The 17,610-nt window shown below is 43.1% G+C and overlaps 1 long non-coding RNA gene across 1 annotated transcript in view; it reads right to left on the minus strand.

The window, feature by feature from the left end:
- Positions 1-17,610, minus strand: part of LOC309660752 — a 28,087-nt gene that overhangs the window by 8,021 nt on the left and 2,456 nt on the right. The gene's annotated exons all lie outside the window — the stretch shown is intronic.

Genomic DNA, 17,610 nt, shown 5'->3' on the forward strand with positions numbered 1-17,610 from the left:
CCTTCCTTCTGTTTCCCAGTGACTCTGAACTGGTTTGCCTGGAGCTGTGAATAAAGCCCCAGATCCCTCCAGCTACTCCTCCCAACCTCTCCCTGTTCTTCCTGGCATCACTTACAGAAGAAGCGTTTCTTGGCTGTTATGCTTATCACAGTTTTGTACAGAGTTGTTTTGTTTGGCTTTGTTTTTTAATTTTTATTGGCATATAACTGATTTAGAATGATATGTTAGTTTCAGGTGTACAGCAAAGTGAATCAGTCATACATATACATATATCCACTCTTTTTTAGATTTTTTTTTCTCATAATAGGTCATTACAGAATATTGAGAAGAGTTCCCTGTGCTATACAGTATGTCTTTATTAGTTATCTATTTTATATATAGTAGTGTGTATATGTCAATCCCAATCTTCCAATTTATCCCTCCCCCCACCACAGAGTTTTAAACGCAAAGTATATCAGAGTGATCTCTCCTGCACAGTCATAAGCCATCATGCTACGATTGAAAATGAAACAGATGGGGCTTCCCTGGTGGCGCAGTAGTTAAGAATCTGCCTGCCAATGCAGGGAACACGGGTTCGAGCCCTGGTCCAGGAAGATCCTACATGCCGCGCAGCAACTAAGCCCATACGCCACAACTACTGAGCCTGTGCTCTAGAGCCCACGAGCCACAACTAGAACCCGTGCTCCTCAAGAGAATGAGAAGCCCGTGCACCGCAACGAAGAGGAGCCTCCACTCGCCGCAACTAGAGAAAGCCCGCGCAACAAAGACCTAACGCAGCCAAAAGTAAATAAATAAAATAAATTTATTAAAAAAAAGAAAGAAAATGGAACAGAAAATGTATGGTAATATGAACCATTTTTCAGTAAGAAAAAACGGACCGGGAGGTGGGGAGGATGGGGAGGGGGAATGGGGAGTTAGTGTTTCATGGGGACAGAGTTTCAGTTTAGGAAGGTGGAAAATTCAGGAGATGGATGATGGTGAGAGTTGCACAACAATGTGAATGTATTTATGCCACTGAACTGTACAGTTAAATATGGTTAAAACAGTATGTTTTATATTACGAGACTTTTACCACAATTTAAAAAAGAAAGAAAGAAAGAAAGAAAAGAAAAAACTGACCACCCTTCTGATTCCAGCCACTAAGGCGTCTTTGCTCTGCTGAGCTCTGTGTCTGCCCCTGGAATACGGCTCCCAGAGGACTCAGCCCTCTGTCCCTCTGACTGTTGGTCTTGGGACGGGCTTCACGGCTTTCCATCTGTTACCTCCCACTAACCCTCTGCCACCTGAGTCATCAGCCTGCAGTTGGGCGTGGGGATGCTAGGCCATGGCACCACGCCTGAAACAACACAGCATGAAAGTCAGAGCTGGGATCTTGATGTTCTGGGCCCAGTACAGCAGCAAACGCGACTTAGATTTGTTCAGGTCTTTGCAGGGCACAAAGCCCATTCACGACACTACCTGTTCTCCTTATCCCACCAGTAACACCTACCATTCCTACCATTTTTGCTTCTTTATCATGGAGGATTGGCCGAAGGAGTTGAATTACAAAGGAGTTAAGTTAGGTACGAAGGGGTTAAGGCTTGTGCTCCCTCTGGCACTGCCCTCGGGTGAACTCCACGTGTCCACTAGTTAAGGAAGCAAGGCAGGATCTTGAAAATCTTGAACTACTATTAGCATGTGTGCTTTTCTTTTTCCAGCTTCCTTTGCGCCTCCTCCCTTAAGAGAAGGCGTCCGCATTGCTTCAAGGGTATGAGGCGCAGTAAGAACGTAAAGGCGAAGAAACAATCGATAGCCCCTTGGTGGGGGGACTCAACAGGGAAAAGCTAGGGAAGCAGCAGAGTTTATGTCACGCGGAGAGAATCGGAAGGAGGATCACCCTTGCCTCTGCCCAGACCATGCGAGAGTCCCCTGGGCTGGGGGTCACCTGAAAAGAGGTGGTGCAGCAGAGGTGCAGAGGGGGTTACCCTGGGAGCCCTCCCTGCAAGCAGTGCCCCTCCCCCACCCCACCCCAAGTGACAGTGTGAAGCGCCTGCTACTCGGGGGAGGGGTATAGTAGTTTCCCGGGGCCGCCATAATAAATGACCACCAACTGGGTATCTTCAAGCAACAAAGATGTATTCTCTCACAGTTCCAGAGGCCAGAAGTCTGAGATCAAGGTGTCGGCAGGGCCATGGTCTCTCGAGGCTCTAGGGGAGGCTCCTTCCTGGCCTCTTGATGGTTGCTGGCATTCCTTGCCGATCCTCGGCTTGTGCTGAGTAACTGCATCGCCCCAGCCTCTGCCTGCATCATCACACGGCCTCTCTGTGAGTTTCTGAATTTCTCTCTTCTTGCAGGAATACCAGTCATTGGATTTAAGGCCCACCCTACTCTAGTATGACCTCATTAAAAAAAAAATTTTTTTTAAGGATTGGGGTGCAGGTGGGGGAAGCAACTAATAAAAAAAAGAAAAAAAAATTTAAGATTTTTTTTTTAAAGATTTTTTTGATGTGGACCATTTTTCAAGACTTTATTGAATTTGTTACAACATTGCTCCTGTTCTATGTCTTGTTTTTTTGGCCACGAGGCACGTGGGATCTAAAATCCCTGACCAGGGGTCCAACCCACACCCGCTGCATTGGAAGGCGAAGTCTTAACCATTGGACCACCAGCGAAGTCCCTAAAGATTTTTTTTTTTTATTTAAGTATTGGTTTTTGTTCTTTGTTTTCTTAATTAATTAATTTATTTATTTTTGGCTGTGTTGGGTCTTCACTGATGCTCGCGGGCTTTCTCTAGTTGCGGCGAGCGGGGGCTACTCTTCGTTGTGGTGCGCAGGCTTCTCATGGCAGTGGCTTCTCTTGTTGTGGAGCATGGGCTCTAGGCATGAGGGCTTCAGTAGTTGCGGCTCGCAGGCTCTAGAGCGCAGGCTCAGTAGCTGTGGCGCACAGGCTTAGTTGCTCTGCGGCATGTGGGATCTTCCCGGACCAGGGCTCGAACCCGTGTCCCCTGCACTGGCAGGTGGATTCGTAACCACTGTGCCACCAGGGAAGCCCTACTGGAGTACTGTTGATGTACAATATTGTATAAGTTACAGGTGCACTTGTATAAGTTACAGTTATAGTGGTTTGTAATTTTTAAAGGTTATACTCCATTTATAGTTATATTATAAAATATGGGCTGTGTTCCCTGTGTTGTACACTATATCCTTGTACCTTATTTTATACATAACAGTTTGTACCTCTTAACCCCCTACCCCTATATTGCCCCTCCCGCCTTCCCTCTCTGCACTGGTAACCACTAGTTTGTTCTCTGTATCTCTGAGTCTGCTTCTTTTTTGTTATATTCATTAGTTTGTTGCATTTTTTAAGATTCCACGTATGATATCATACAGCAGTATGCCCTCAGCTTAACTTGACTATATCTGCAAAGAGCCTATTTGCAAACTAGGTCACATCACAGGTGCTGGGGGCTGGGACTTGGACATACATTTTGGGGGGACACAACTTAGTCCACACCAGGGCCCTTCAGGCAGAAGATGACAAATGCCAACATCCTGGGGTGCCGAATCTCGCAGGCTAGGTTTGTGTGGATAAAAACCCAGTGGCCAGTGTGGCTGAAGCAAAATGAGCCAGGATGAGAGAACCAAGGAATGAAGCTGGAGAAAAAAATGCACGTAGATCATGTAGGACTTTGTCAGCCCCTGGTAAATCCTCTGAGCTTTCTCTGACTGACCTGGAGGCCACTGGAGGAGTTTGAGGGGAGGAAGGCAAAATCTGACTTAAGTTTTAAAACCATCAGTCTGGTGGCTCTAGTGAGAATAGACTGTCAGAGGTGAGGAGACAAATATGAGGACGCCAATACCATGATCCAGGTCAGAAGCCCTGGAGGTGGTTAGATGTGGTCAGAGCCTATATTTCTTTTGAGGTAGGATTTACGCACAGATTGGACATGGGTTATGTAAACAACTAATTGTGACACAAAGATATTTGTGAAATTATTTGTAAATTAGCCAAGTTAAGAATGACCAAATGATCCTATAAAGACTTTAACCTTTTAGATAAGCACTATTAAATAATGAACTGTAAAATAGAGAGGACCATAATATAGAGACAGGTAATGATCATAATATTCATTCTTAATAGTCCTGGCATCCATCAGAAAACCTATAACTTCTATGACATCGTAAAGAGACTGTTTTGGACTCAAACCAAAATACTTTAATTAAACGGTAATATTTTACCAGATAAAAACCAAGAATGAACTACTTTTTATTGCTGCAAGATATAAACAGAATTCATAAGCAGGGATCTGGGGGGATATGCAATTAAATCCCACTCAGGGGGAAAGACCTTCATTGGCCAGAAGCAGTTTCCGCATTTGTGAATTTAAAGGTGAACCAATACGCTTCTTGGAAGAGAAATTTTCTTTTCCAGAAACAGCCATGACCTCTTTTTGTTGTGCCACAAAATATACAAAAATAAATGATGAGTTATTTCAAACATTTGTTCAATTGAAGTTTTTTAAAAATTGTTTTTATGCTGCATAGTTTGGTGTTTAGATGAGAATCAAGCTGCTAATTTTCACTGCTCAGAATCCTCCAAAAATAATGTGATTTGGGACTTCCCTGGTGGCGCAGTCGTTAAGAATCCACCTGCCAATGCAGGGGACACAGGTTCGATCCCTGGTCCGGGAAGATCCCACATGCCGCAGACCGACTAAGCCCATGCAACACAACTACTGGGCCTGCGCTCTAGAGCCCACGCACAGCAACTACTGAGCCTGAGTGCTGCAACTACTGAAGCCCATGCGCCTAGAGTCCGTGCTCCGCAACAAGAGAAGCCCCCGCTCGCCGCAGCTAGAGAAAGCCCGCACGCAGCAACGAAGACCCAGTGTAGCCAAAAAAAAAAAGTGATTTGGAGAAGTGCAGCTGATTAATGAACTTGCAAAGACAAATGACTGATACTTGACTATCATGAAATTGAACTTTACACCATTGGAGGGAAAAAGACAAGCATTTGTAAATGTCATATATATTTATATATATTTAAATATATATATTTACTGTTTATTTCCAATTAGAAAAAGCTCCCTTTAGTTACCTAGAGCTGAATTTAGTCCATCAAGGTCCACCATATATGGGTTCAAGTATTAAAATATTTAGAATTGTAAACGTCACTGTTCCAGGATTCATGTTTATATGAACATTTGGTCGTTCTGGGGCAAACTGAAAGAGCAAAAGGGGCAGGGTCTCTGCCTCCTGGTCCCCCCTCCCTCCCCTCCAGCCCTGAATTATTCTGTTATTTGATGGCTACCGCAGGTGGAGGTCATTCTTCACATGACTTTTTAATGAATTGGCTGTTTCATGCACAGCTGTTTTCATGTCATGAGAGTGGAGTGAAAGGGTCAAGACTGAGGGAGGTCCCATCCACACATAGTGGAGAGCCGTGCAGAAAGCCTTGTCCTGCGGGCAGAAAAGGGAGAAGCAGCTTGATTTCAAAGTCCTCACTCAGTGGAGAGAGAAAGCCTCTAAGTCGGCACCCCTTGGATGACCTTTCCCTCTTTTTTTTAATTAAAAAATTTTTTTGGCTGTGTTGGGTCTTCGTTGCTGCACACAGGCTTTCTCTAGTCGTGGTGAGCGGGGCCTACTCTTCGTTGCAGTGCACGGGCTTCTCACTGCGGCGGGGTCTCTTGTTGCGTAGCATGGGCTCTAGGTGCGCAGGCTTCGGAAGTTGCAGCGCATGGGCTCAGTAGTTGTGGCGCGTGGGCTTAGTTGCTCCGCGGCACGTGGGATCTTCCCGGACCAGGGCTCGAACCCGTGTCCCCTGAATTGGCAGGTGGATTCTTAACCACTGCGCCACCAGGGGAGTGCTGACTCCTTGCAGTGGTGCGTCACCTTCTTTGAGCCTTGGACCCCCTTTGAAACGAGCGTTATGGATCCTCCTCCCTTGCAAAAAGTGCATGTGTCAGGTGCTCACACACACGTGTACGCGCAGGCACACACACACTCACATTTTCTTCATATAATCTCGGGGGTTCCGTGGCATCAGAGTCAGATGTGTCCTTCAATGTTGGGAATAAGCATTTGCTCCTGGCTTAAAATGTGGACCATGCTCTTTAAATCACTTTTTAAAATAAATGAGTGCTGTGCACAAGCCCGTTTAAAGGACCTGTGCTTGACCCACAGACATAGAGAACAGACTTGTGGTTATCAATGGGGAGGGGAGGATTGGGAGTTTGGGATTCGCAGATGCAAACGATTATATATGGGATGGATAAACAACAAGGTGCTGCTGTACAGCACAGGAACTATACTCAATATCCGGTGATAAGCCATAATGGAAAAGAATATGAAAAAGAATAAATATATGCATAACTGAATCACCTTGCTGTACAGCAGAAATTAACACAACATTGTAAATCAACTATACTTTAATAAAATTGAAAGAAAAGAGAAAAAAAGTAAAGAGCCTGTGCTTGGACTTCCCTGGTGGCACAGTGGTTAAGAATCCGCCTGCCAATGCAGGGGACACGGGTTCGATCCCTGGTCTGGGAAGATCCCACGTGCCGCAGACCAACTAAGTCCGTGTGCCACAACTACTGAGCCTGTGCTCTAGAGCCCACGAGCCACAACTGCTGAGCCCATGCACCACAAGTACTGAAGCCCGTGTGCCACAACTACTGAAGCCCACTCGCCTAGAGCCCATGCTCTGCAACAAGAGAAGCCACCGCAATGAGAAGCCCGCACACCACAACGAAGAGTAGCCCTGGCTCGCCACAACTAGAGAAAGCTCACGTGCAGCAATGAAGACCCAATGCAGCCAAAAAAAAAAAAAATAATAATAATAATAATAATAAATAAAATAAAATAAAAAAAGTCTGTGCTTAGTGATGTAACAAAGTCTAGAGCAGCATCTAGTCTGGACTAACTAGTTCGCTTCACACCAGTTACTTGTCTTCCCCCCCAACCCCCCATAAACATTTGTTCATGGCTCTGTGATTCTAGGAACACCCACATGGGAGTCGGGAAGCTGGAACTCTATTTAGGCCAAGAGGAGGGAGGCCAATTCCCCATCATTGAGGCTCAGTCTCCTCTCATAACAAAGACAAAATGTGGATTAGTCAGCAGTTCTCAAAGTGAGGTCTGGGGACCCTTTTCAGGGTCTGTGGGGTCAAAACTATTTCTGCAACAAAATAAGATGTAATTTGCCTTTTTTACTCCCTCCCTGCCACGAGTGTACAGTGGAGTTTTCCAGAGGCTACGTGACCTGTGACGACGCCATTGCTCTGACAGTCAATGGAATGTGCATTTGTACATTCTTGTGTTTCAAAGACACCGAATGCAATAAATATCAGAGGGTAAAAACCCACCTAAACAAAAGCTCTTGGGGTCATTCTATTAGTTTCCTAGGGCTGCTGCCACAAAGTGCCACAAACTGCGTGGCTTAAAACAACAGAAATTTATTTTCTTGCAGCTCTGGAGGCTAGAAGTCCAATATTAAGGTGTTGGCAAGGTTGGTTCCTTTTGAGGGCTGTGATAGGTCTCTGTTCCATGCTTCTCTCTAGCTCTGGTGATGGCCAGCAATCCCTGTGATCCTTGGCTTGCAGACACATCATGAGATCTCTGCTTCCATCTTCCCATGGCATTCTCCCTGAGTGTCTGTGTCTTCACGTGGCCCCATCTTCTTATGAGGACATCAGTCATATTGTATTAGGTACCCATCCCACTCCAGTATGACCTCATCTTTTTTTTTTTTTCCCAAGAGAAGGATTTATTAGTACTTACAGCAAGGAAGGAGAACACCAGAGATCTTTCCCAAAGCAGTATCTTCCAGTATGACCTCACTTAACTAGTTACCTCTGCAATGACCTTTCTTCCAAACAGGGTCACATTCTGAGGTAGCAGGGGTTAGGATTTCAATATCTTTTCTGAGGGACACAATTCAACCCAAAACAGTCACCAATAATATTTAAGATTCTGAAACCAAAGAGTCTGACTAGGTGATTGTGAGGGTTCTACTGTCATGAAACATTATGAGATTCTAAGATAAATTTTAATGGATTTGAAGTACTTGGCTTCTGTTAACGTTGTACTTTTCTCACCTTGAGTTTAATGATATTTGTATGTTTACACCATCCTGAGGATCTAGATCAGTGCTAACAGCCATGACAAAATGAGACCATTGCTGTGTCATTTGTGTTTACTTCCACGAGTACCATTTTATTGATTTATAGATGTTTATACTTACCCTCAAAGATCAAAATATCAGTTTAAAAAAAGTGATATAAACTGAAGGTATTAGCTGTCAATGGTGCACCCAGGGTGATTAGAAGCACTGATACCAAAGCCTTTTCATGGGGATTGAAGCCAGATGAAAATTTCTCCGTACTGAACAGGAATACATTTCAAATAGCTGTTTCCTAAACTGGATCCTACATCCCATTAAGTTCAGCTTTGAGATCCTATGCAAAGCAAATGGAAGTGTTGTTTACTGGGAAGGGCACTTGTCACTTCTCTTATCTGTTGCTGAGCTTATCTCTACTGGTGAAAAGGTCTTTGTAAACTGAGTGCTGGTATTTGTCTTTAAAAATACGGAGGAGAAAGAGAAAGTGGCTTTTTGTAATAGTATGAGGATTCTGTGACTAGTAACTGTTTCCTTGAATTTTTAAAAATTGAACTATAGTTGATTTACAATATTGTGTTAGTTTCAGGTGTACAGCAAAGTGATTCCTTGAATATTTTTTAAAACTTTTCCTTGAGGACTTCCCTGGTGGTCCAGTGGTTAAGACTCCATGCCTACCCTGCAGGGAGCACGGGTTCGATCCCTGGTTGGGGAACTAAGATCCCACATCCCATGCAGGGCAGCCAAAACAACAACAACAAACAAACAAGCAAAACAAAACAAAACTTTTCCTTGAGTACAGGAGATAATAGATAGATAGATTTTGAAAATGTTCTGTTTTTCATATTTGCTTCAGGTTTTTCTTTTTTTTTGGCCGTGCAGCTTGTGGGATATTAGTTCCCCAGGAAAGAGGTGGTGGTCAGTTGTCTCAGATACTGCTGCTGGATCAAGAAAGTGGAGGACAGAGAATTGACTCTTCTTTCTACTAACATGGAATTCATGGTGACTTGGAGCGGAAAAGTTTTTGTGGAGAGGTTGAGTCAATGTGAGATTGGAGTGGATTTAAAAGAGAATGGGAGAGAGACTTCCCTGGTGGTCCGGGGGTAAGACTCTGGGGTCCCAATGCAGGGGCCCAGGTTCGATCCCTGGTGGGGGAACTAGCTCCCGCATGCTACAACTAGGAATCCACATGCTGCAACTAAAAGATCCTGCATGCTGCAACGAAGATCCTGTGTGCCACAACTAAGACCCAACGCAGCCTAAATAAATAAATATTTTTTTAAAAAGAGAGAATGGGAGAAAGGGAATTGGAGATAGCAAGTATAGACAATTCTTTTGAAAGTGTTTTGCTTCAAAAGGGAGCAAAGAAATGGGGGAGTATATAACACGTAAAGTGTGGTCAACAGAAGGCCAAAGGTGGAAGAAAAACTGTCTTACTTGTATTCTAATGAGGATGATCTAGCAGACAGCAAGAAATGGATGTAGCAGAGAGAGGGGCAAGTTGCTGAGTGATATCCTGGAGTGATGAGAGGGGATGGGATCGAGGGCACGAGCAGAGGGTTGGGCTTTGACAGGAACACAGATGATTCATCTGTAATAGCAGCCAGGAAGCCAGAATGTGGGGGGCTTAGAGATGGATAGATGGATGGGAGGGGGCAGTCTGCGGTGTTTCTCTGCTAATTGCATCAATACCCAGATGAACCTGGAAAGAAGGAAGGAGGTGTTGGAGGTTTGAGGAGAGAGGAGAGGATGTGAAATCCCAGGCAAGAAAATTAGGAGAGAAATTAACCTGGGTTAGTATTGTATGATTGCCAAGGGCATTTAAGAAGCCACTTGAGGTTTGTGGTCATGAATTTAAAATGAAAGCAGGCGGTGTGATGCCAGCCTCATTCGGCTGGACAGGTGCAGGTGCAAGATGGAATTATCACCACGGCTGCGGGTTTGTCCAGGAAACATTAGGAAGCTAGAGGGGAGATGTTGCTGAGGGTATATGCAAGGGAGAAGGTGCACAAATTGACCATGGAATGTAAACAGTCCTTGATATTATTTTAGTCAAATGTGTCTTTGAACACTTTGTCCTTTTTGGGTCTTGTTCAGAAACTTCTCACATATTTGACTCTAAAATTTCTTAATTTTGCATTTCACATTTGAGTTTTTAAACCACACTATTTGATGTCTATATTGGATTTGGGAGTGCCTTTTCATTAGTATATTATCACAGGCTCCTAAAAGAAGTTTAAAAACATCTGAAAGATTAAAAAATTATTTTAAATATATTTTAAGTTTTAAAATTGAGGTGTAACTGACTTGTAAGATTTTGTAAAACACAACTGGGTAACTATCAACCTTGGTTTTCTCTATCACAGTATCTCCCTTTGTGGTGTGTTAGTTTGTTGTATGTCTTTTTTTTTTTTTTTTTTTGGCCACGCCACGCAGCATGCAAATCTTAGCGTGTGGATCAGAGTTCCCTGACCAGGGACTGAACCCAGGCCCCCTGCAGTGGAGACGTGGAGTCCTAACCACTGGACCGTCAGGGAATTCCCAGTTTGTATGTCTTAACCTCTGCTGGCTATGATCTATGAGCCTGTTGCTTTCATTAGTTTCTTTTTCCTCGATTTTATTCTTAATTATTGGGGCTTAAATTCCTTTCTTGTATTTGTGGTAATCAACTTACCCAAAGTTTTTATGTCTTGGGAGAAAGTCATTTTGTCACCTCTCCCTGGCTTATTAACCCTAGACTCTTTCTTTCACCCTGGGATGAAAATTAATCACATATTACTAGGTCAGATGGGGTAGAAGGTGCTTCAGTGTAAAGATCCGTCTTAGTTTTTCTTGGCTTTCTCTTTCCTCTCCTTGAGTGTAGTAAGAATTTGCTGTTAGTTTGAAGGTAATGGGGCTCTTTTGCAGGTTGGCTAGAAGGCCTTTGTGGGGGGGGATGTGCTCTGGGATAACTCTTATGAAATTTTTATCGTTCAAGAGAATGTGAACATTCTGTCACTTGTGTCTGCTCCTTTTGGGTTTTCTCTATCAGAAAGGCCAAAGGTCCCTTGTAAAAGTTACTGTTAAAAAATGTGTTGAGGGCTTCCCAGGTGGCTCAGTGGTTAATAATCTGCCTGTCAATGCAGGGGACATGGATTCGAGCCCTGGTCCGGGAAGATCCCACGTGCCGCAGAGCAACTAAGCCCGTGGGCCACAACTACTGAGCCTGCGCTCTAGAGCCCACGAGCCACAACTACTGAGCCCGCGTGCCACAACTACTGAAGCTCGCGCGCCTAGAGCCGGTGCTCTGCAACAAGAGAAGCCACCGCAATGAGAAGCCCACGCACCGCAACGAAGAGTAGCCCCCGCTCGCCGCAACCAGAGAAAGCCCGCGCGCAGGAACGAAGACCCAACACAGCCAAAAAAAAAAAAAAAAAAAAAAAAGTTGAATTACTTAGTTGCTAAGGTTCAATTTTACTCTTCTTCTTTTTATTGATTGATTGACTGATTGATTGGCACAAGCCATTCCAAAAGCTTGCTCTGGATGTTAGGCTGATCAGGGAAGCTGCTCTACCACAGTTCCTGGGGTTTTCACTGCAGGACACCCTTCACCCCTGTTCACCCTTCTGCTGCTACTTGCACCCCACAGGGGGCCAGGGACCAGGACAGGACCAGGTCTAAAATGATGAACTGGACCAATTAGGTTTTTCACTCTCAGGAATTTTAAGTAGGAAATACTGAAGTCGTGAAGCAGCTGGCAGAAGCAGCTGTAGCTGATAAGTCATAAGCTCCAGAAAAACCAGAGAATCTGGGAGGGACCCCATGAAAGCAGCAATTACGAGGGAGAGCAGACTCTTTGAAGTGAAGAAAAGCTAAACCGTAGAGGGTGAGGAGGTCAGCTGGTGGGAAAGATGAGAATAGTGGGCCACTGATGCTAACGGTGGAGAGAGCTGGGGGTCCTGACCTTCCTGTGGCCCTACTTCTAGTCCCTCCTTTTCCTGATGTCACATGGTTCAGCTTTGCCCGGGCTTCCGTATGGGAGCATCTGCACGTAAATCCCCTGTTCCTTGAGATGCTGAGTGAGTCTCCATTCTTTGCAACACAAAGAACAGAACTAAAACGCTCTTTTTAAAAAAATTAATAGACTTTATTTTTTAGAGCAGTTTTAGGTTCACAGCAAAATTGAGCAGAAAGTACAGAGCTCCTATATACCCTTTCACTCCCACCCCAGTTTCCCACGTTATTAACATCTTGCATTAGTGTGGTCCATTTGTTACAATGATGAACCACTATTGATACATTATTATTAACTTCAGCTCAAAGTTTACAATTGAGTTCACTCTGTGTTGCATATTCTGTGGGTGTGTATCCACCCTTATAGTATTTTACAGAATAGTTTTTACTGTCCTAAAAGTCCCCTGTATTCCACAGATCCATCCCTCCCTCCTCCATCCCTGGCAACCACTGATCTTTCTACTTCCTTTTCCAGAACCTCTTTTTCAGCATAGTTTTTGCCTTTTGCAGAATGTCATATGGTTGGAATTAAACAGTGTGTATGTAGCCTTTTTTGAGATTGGTTTCTTTCACTTAGTAATGCCTTTAAGGTTCCCCCATGCCTTTTTGTAGCTTGATAGCTTATTTCTTTTTACTGCTGAATAATATTCCATTGAATGGATGTACCCGTTTATTCATTCGCTTATTGAAGGACATCCTGAATGCTTCCACGTTAAAATGCTCTATTTAAGATGGAAAAAGTAAACATAGAAGAATTTATTCTGGAATTTGGAGTATTAGAAGGAGGCAATTGGGGTTGAGAGGGCCAGGAATGTAGATATTTTGAAATATAGATGCCTTAAGTGTTGAAGAGAGAGAGGCATTAAAATGAGTGCCCCAGACATGTCCAACTTAGACACCAAAGCTGGATGACAGAGGGTGAAGTTTGCTGTTTCTTCTGGGTTATGAGTTACTTGCCTGTTTTCTCTGTGTGTGTATATGCCTTGGATTGAAAAAATGAATTTTGGTGGCATATAGCACCTGCCACATCAATGTTGTAAGACTGAATTCTGGGTCCCCCAAATAATACAGTAGAATCTAAAATATATTTTCTTTGGACTCTTCCTTCCGAGGGCCCCTTTGTGATCCATGCCAGCCTTCTTTGTTCACCATTTAGACAAAACAGGGTTTGTGGATAATTTTCAACTCCCCATTATTATGCCCTTATTCTCCCTAGAAAACTACACCTTCCCTCCAAGGTAAACCTAAGTAATTTACCAATAGATGCAGAGGATATGTTAATCTCGAAATTCAGTTTTCCCCAGGGTGGAATTTGCTGGCTCTTTGGCTCGCTCAGTTAACAGTGGACAGCTGTTTATGGCAGGAAGTGTGGAATGGCACGTCTCACTGAGACGGCAGGGAGACAAAGGAGGAGACGGCTAATGATCAAACTTGGAATTAGGCCAAGACAATGAAAATCAGCATCTCCTCCCCTTCCTTCTTTCACAAAGCCCTGTGCGACTTTTCAATCACCGCACGTGGTCAGAAGTCAGATTTGGGGTTTAGATCTCATCCAGAAGGCACCCTTGTGCCCTCGGACAGCACACTGTGACATTGGCTGGCTAAGCGTGACTCAGAGAAGAGCACGCTCCACTGGTCAACAGACCCGCTTCTACTCTGGCTGAAAGAAAATTCATCGAGTCTGGAGTTGAATTGAGAACCTTAATTGCTGTCCACAATTAGTCATGTCCAAACAAAGGAAGAAGGTTTCCGATTTTGATCCTTTTTTTGGGGTTGGGGAAAGGCTGTTTCCCTTTTGCACGTGTTTGCATGCATGACAGCTGCCTCCTGCAATTTGCAGTAAGCTCCCAATACTCACCCACTGCTCCATTCCAATTCAGTGCAGGGACTTTCAAAGGCTACCACGGCTTACTTATTTGGCCTGAGGAAGAAGGCTAAGTATAAACCCACTGTGGGTATGTGAGTGCTGAGCGCCTGCAGAAAGAGGGGCTGCTGTGGGGAGTAAGTAGCCAGCACTGCTGGTGGCTGGACCGAAAGGTGCAGTGGTGGGTGGGGTGAAGCTCTTTATTGGCTGGTATTTGCACTACATAAACTTGGAAGGCAAATTCAAAGAAAATGCCTAGAAACAAGCTTCCGTGTGTTACCAAGCTTGATAAAGTACCGTAGTTTCGCTTAAGGCATTTCAGGGGAAAATAATTTACTTGTTCTAAAGCTTGAGTACTTCTGATGAATTATGAAGGCTAGTTACCGGCCATACGTTCAAAGAATTTGAATTTTTTTTTTAATGATAAAAATTATACATGCTTGATACAAACAGAAAAAAAATTAAAAAGAACAGAGTTGAATGAAGTCAAAAGTCAGTCTCCTGTTCCCTCCTTGCTTTCTGTTCCACGCCTGGTGGATAAGTTTCTAGACGTTTTGAAGCAGATACAAATTTGTCCTTTTTAAAAATACAAATGGGGACTTCCCTGGTGGCACAGTGGTTAAGAATCCATCTGCCAGTGCAGGGGACACGGGTTCAAGCCCTGGTCCGGGAAGATCCCACATGCCGCGGAGCAACTAAGCCCGTGTGCCACAACTACTAAGCCTGTGCTCTAGAGCCTGCGAGCCACAACTACTGAAGCCCATGTGCCTAGAGCCTGTGCTCCCAACAAGAGAAGTCACTGCAATGAGAAGCCAGAGCACCGCAACAGGGAGTAGCCCCCGCTCAATGCAACTAGAGAAAGCCCGCGCACAGCAATGAAGACCCAATGCAGTCAATAAATAAATAAATAAATTTATTAAAAAAAATACAAATGGAATTATACTTTACATAATTGTTCTGTGACTGGCTTTTTTCATTTAACTCTGAATCCCGGCTACCATTCATTATCAATTCAGATTTACCGCATTCTTCTTGAAACTTGTAAGGTATTCCATTGTATGTTTGTACCATAGTTTATTTAAACATTTTTTGTTGATGGATGTTTGGCTTTTTCCGGGTTTTCACTATAATAAATCATGTTGCAAGCCTTTTTTTTTTTTTTTCTTGCAAGCCTTTTTGTATATATCTTTGTACACTTGTGCAAGATTATTCGTAGAACGGCTTTCTAGAAGCAGAGTCGCTGGGTCAGAGGGTATGGGTATTTAACATTTTCACAGATCGTGCCAAATTGTGTTCTAAAAAACGGAACGATTACATTTTTACCAACAGTGCAGCAGAGTGCCTGTTTTCCCATATCCTCATCAATACTTTTGAAGTAAAAAAAAAAAAAAAATTCCTGAGGTGATTTTTTTTTTTTTAATTTTATTTATTTATTTATGGTATGGGCGTGTTGGGTCTTCGTTTCTGTGCGACAGCTCTCTCCAGCTGTGGCAAGTGGGGGCCACTCTTCATCGCGGTGCGCGGGCCTCTCACTGTCGTGGCCTCTCTGGTTGCGGAGCACAGGCTCCAGACGCACAGGCTCAGTAGTTGTGGCTCACGGGCCCAGTTGCTCCGCGGCACGCGGGATCCTCCCGGACCAGGGCTCGAACCCGTGTCCCCTGCATTAGCAGGCAGATTCCCAACCACTGCGCCACCAGGGAAGCCTCCTGAGGTGATTTTAATTTGCATTTATTTCATTATGAGTATGTGTTTATTGAACACATTTTTTTCTGAGACTCTTTTGTTCATATATTTGTCTGTTTTTCCATTGATTTTTTTTCCAACAGATTTGTGGGAGCCTTTGTATTAAGGAAGTCAGCCCTTTATTATAGGTGTTGAAAATATTTTCCCTCTGTTTGCTTGTTTCTTGCACTGCTATGGTGTTTTTTATGCTTTATAGTGATATAAAATATTTATGCAGCAAAATTTATTGGTATTCTTCCTTTATGACCTCTGGGCTTCCTGTCATGCTTAGAAAAAACTTCCTCAATCCATGATTTGAAAAAGTTTTAGTATTCCTCTAATACTTTTATTGTTTCATTTAAAAAAAATAATAGCCGACATATACAAAAGAATAAACATAACCTATATGTGGGTTATTAGAGGTCAATAATAAAATAACCACTAAGCTCAACCTAAGAAATAATGGTTCAGTGGCTTCAATTTTTGCATTAAAAAAATCCATTTATAATTTGGGAGAAGGTAATTAGGAATAATAGGAATCTAGTTAAAAATTTTTTGTTTTTCTGTGTTGCTTTTGTTTTCCCATATAGCTATCTGATTACCCAACATCATTTATTAAATAATCCTTTTTTTTTTTTCTCCTGGCTTCTTTTAAATAATGGTATTACATCTCTGATGTGACTTCTATATACAAATTAAATTGCTTCTACCTGTAGTAAGATATATAAAACTAACGAAAATCCTTCTTGATGTTTTCAGATTCAGGTAAGTGTTCTCCATATTCTAAAGCTTGCTAAAAAGAAAATAATGAAACTTTCTCTAATTTCGTAATGGGAAAAAACCCCACTGGATATTTGAACTCTTTCACCTTGAGCAAGTTGTTTAACTTCTCTATGCCCCAGTTTCTTGACCTTTAAAATGGAGATAATAATAATACAGTTCATGGGCTGCTGTCAGGACTAAGTGGGCCAAGAAAGCAACATGCTTTGCCTGGTGCTTGGAACATAATAACCTTTCAATCAATGGTTTAATCGTTGTTCTTATTACAGTGTATTGTTATTACCTTATCAGTCTCTTAGTTCCTTGGAAGAAAGCCTGTATTCTCTGGCTTTATGGTTGGACTGCAATTCTTGCATGGGATTGTTATAGTTAAAAAGGTCTAGTTTGCTAATTTTTGGCCCAATACCATAATATTATGCTTTATGACGATGTGGAATTTTGAGACTTCTAAATCTACATTAAAAAAAACTAAATGAAAACGATGTCAGTCCCTAATACTATGGTAAATATAGTTTCCTGATCTTGAGAACCTCTCTCTTCCCTGCTGAATGGCACTGCAGGATCCACGGGCATCACCTTGGAACCGTTGTCCATTCCTCCACCATGGAGCTGAACCTTTCTTAGAAATAGTACTCCTGTAAATGCAGATTTTGATGGAAACTGAAGCCATCTAACTAATGCACTTTACCCTTCATTATTTCCAAACTGATGTGGAATAGCTCCATCTGAGAACCGTTTACTGAATTTATTATGCTGTAAAATTCAGTTCTCACATATTAGATAGATAAGGCGGTACTAACTAGTTTTCCCATTTCATAGCTGAAGGAATTGCAGCAGAAAGGATTTTTCCTGCTGAAAGTTACTCAGAAAGGTAATGGCAAAGACCCATTTGATTTTAGATCCCTTGGGTCACAGTCCAATAATATCTACTAGCCCTATCATTTTTTTAAAATTAATTAATTAATTAATTTAGTTTTGGCTGCCTTGGGTCTTCGTTGCTGCGCTCAGGCTTTCTCTAGTTGTGGTGGGCAGGGGCTACTCCTCAATGCGGTGCGCGGGTTTCTCATTGCGGTAGCTTCTCTTGTTGCCGAGCACGGGCTCTACGCGTGTGGGCTTCAGTAGTTGTGACACGCAGGCTCAGTAGTTGTGGCTCA

The sequence above is a fragment of the Balaenoptera physalus genome (genome assembly GCF_965194825.1).
Source record: "Balaenoptera physalus genome assembly, chromosome: 1".
Classification (NCBI taxonomy): Eukaryota; Metazoa; Chordata; class Mammalia; order Artiodactyla; family Balaenopteridae; genus Balaenoptera; species Balaenoptera physalus.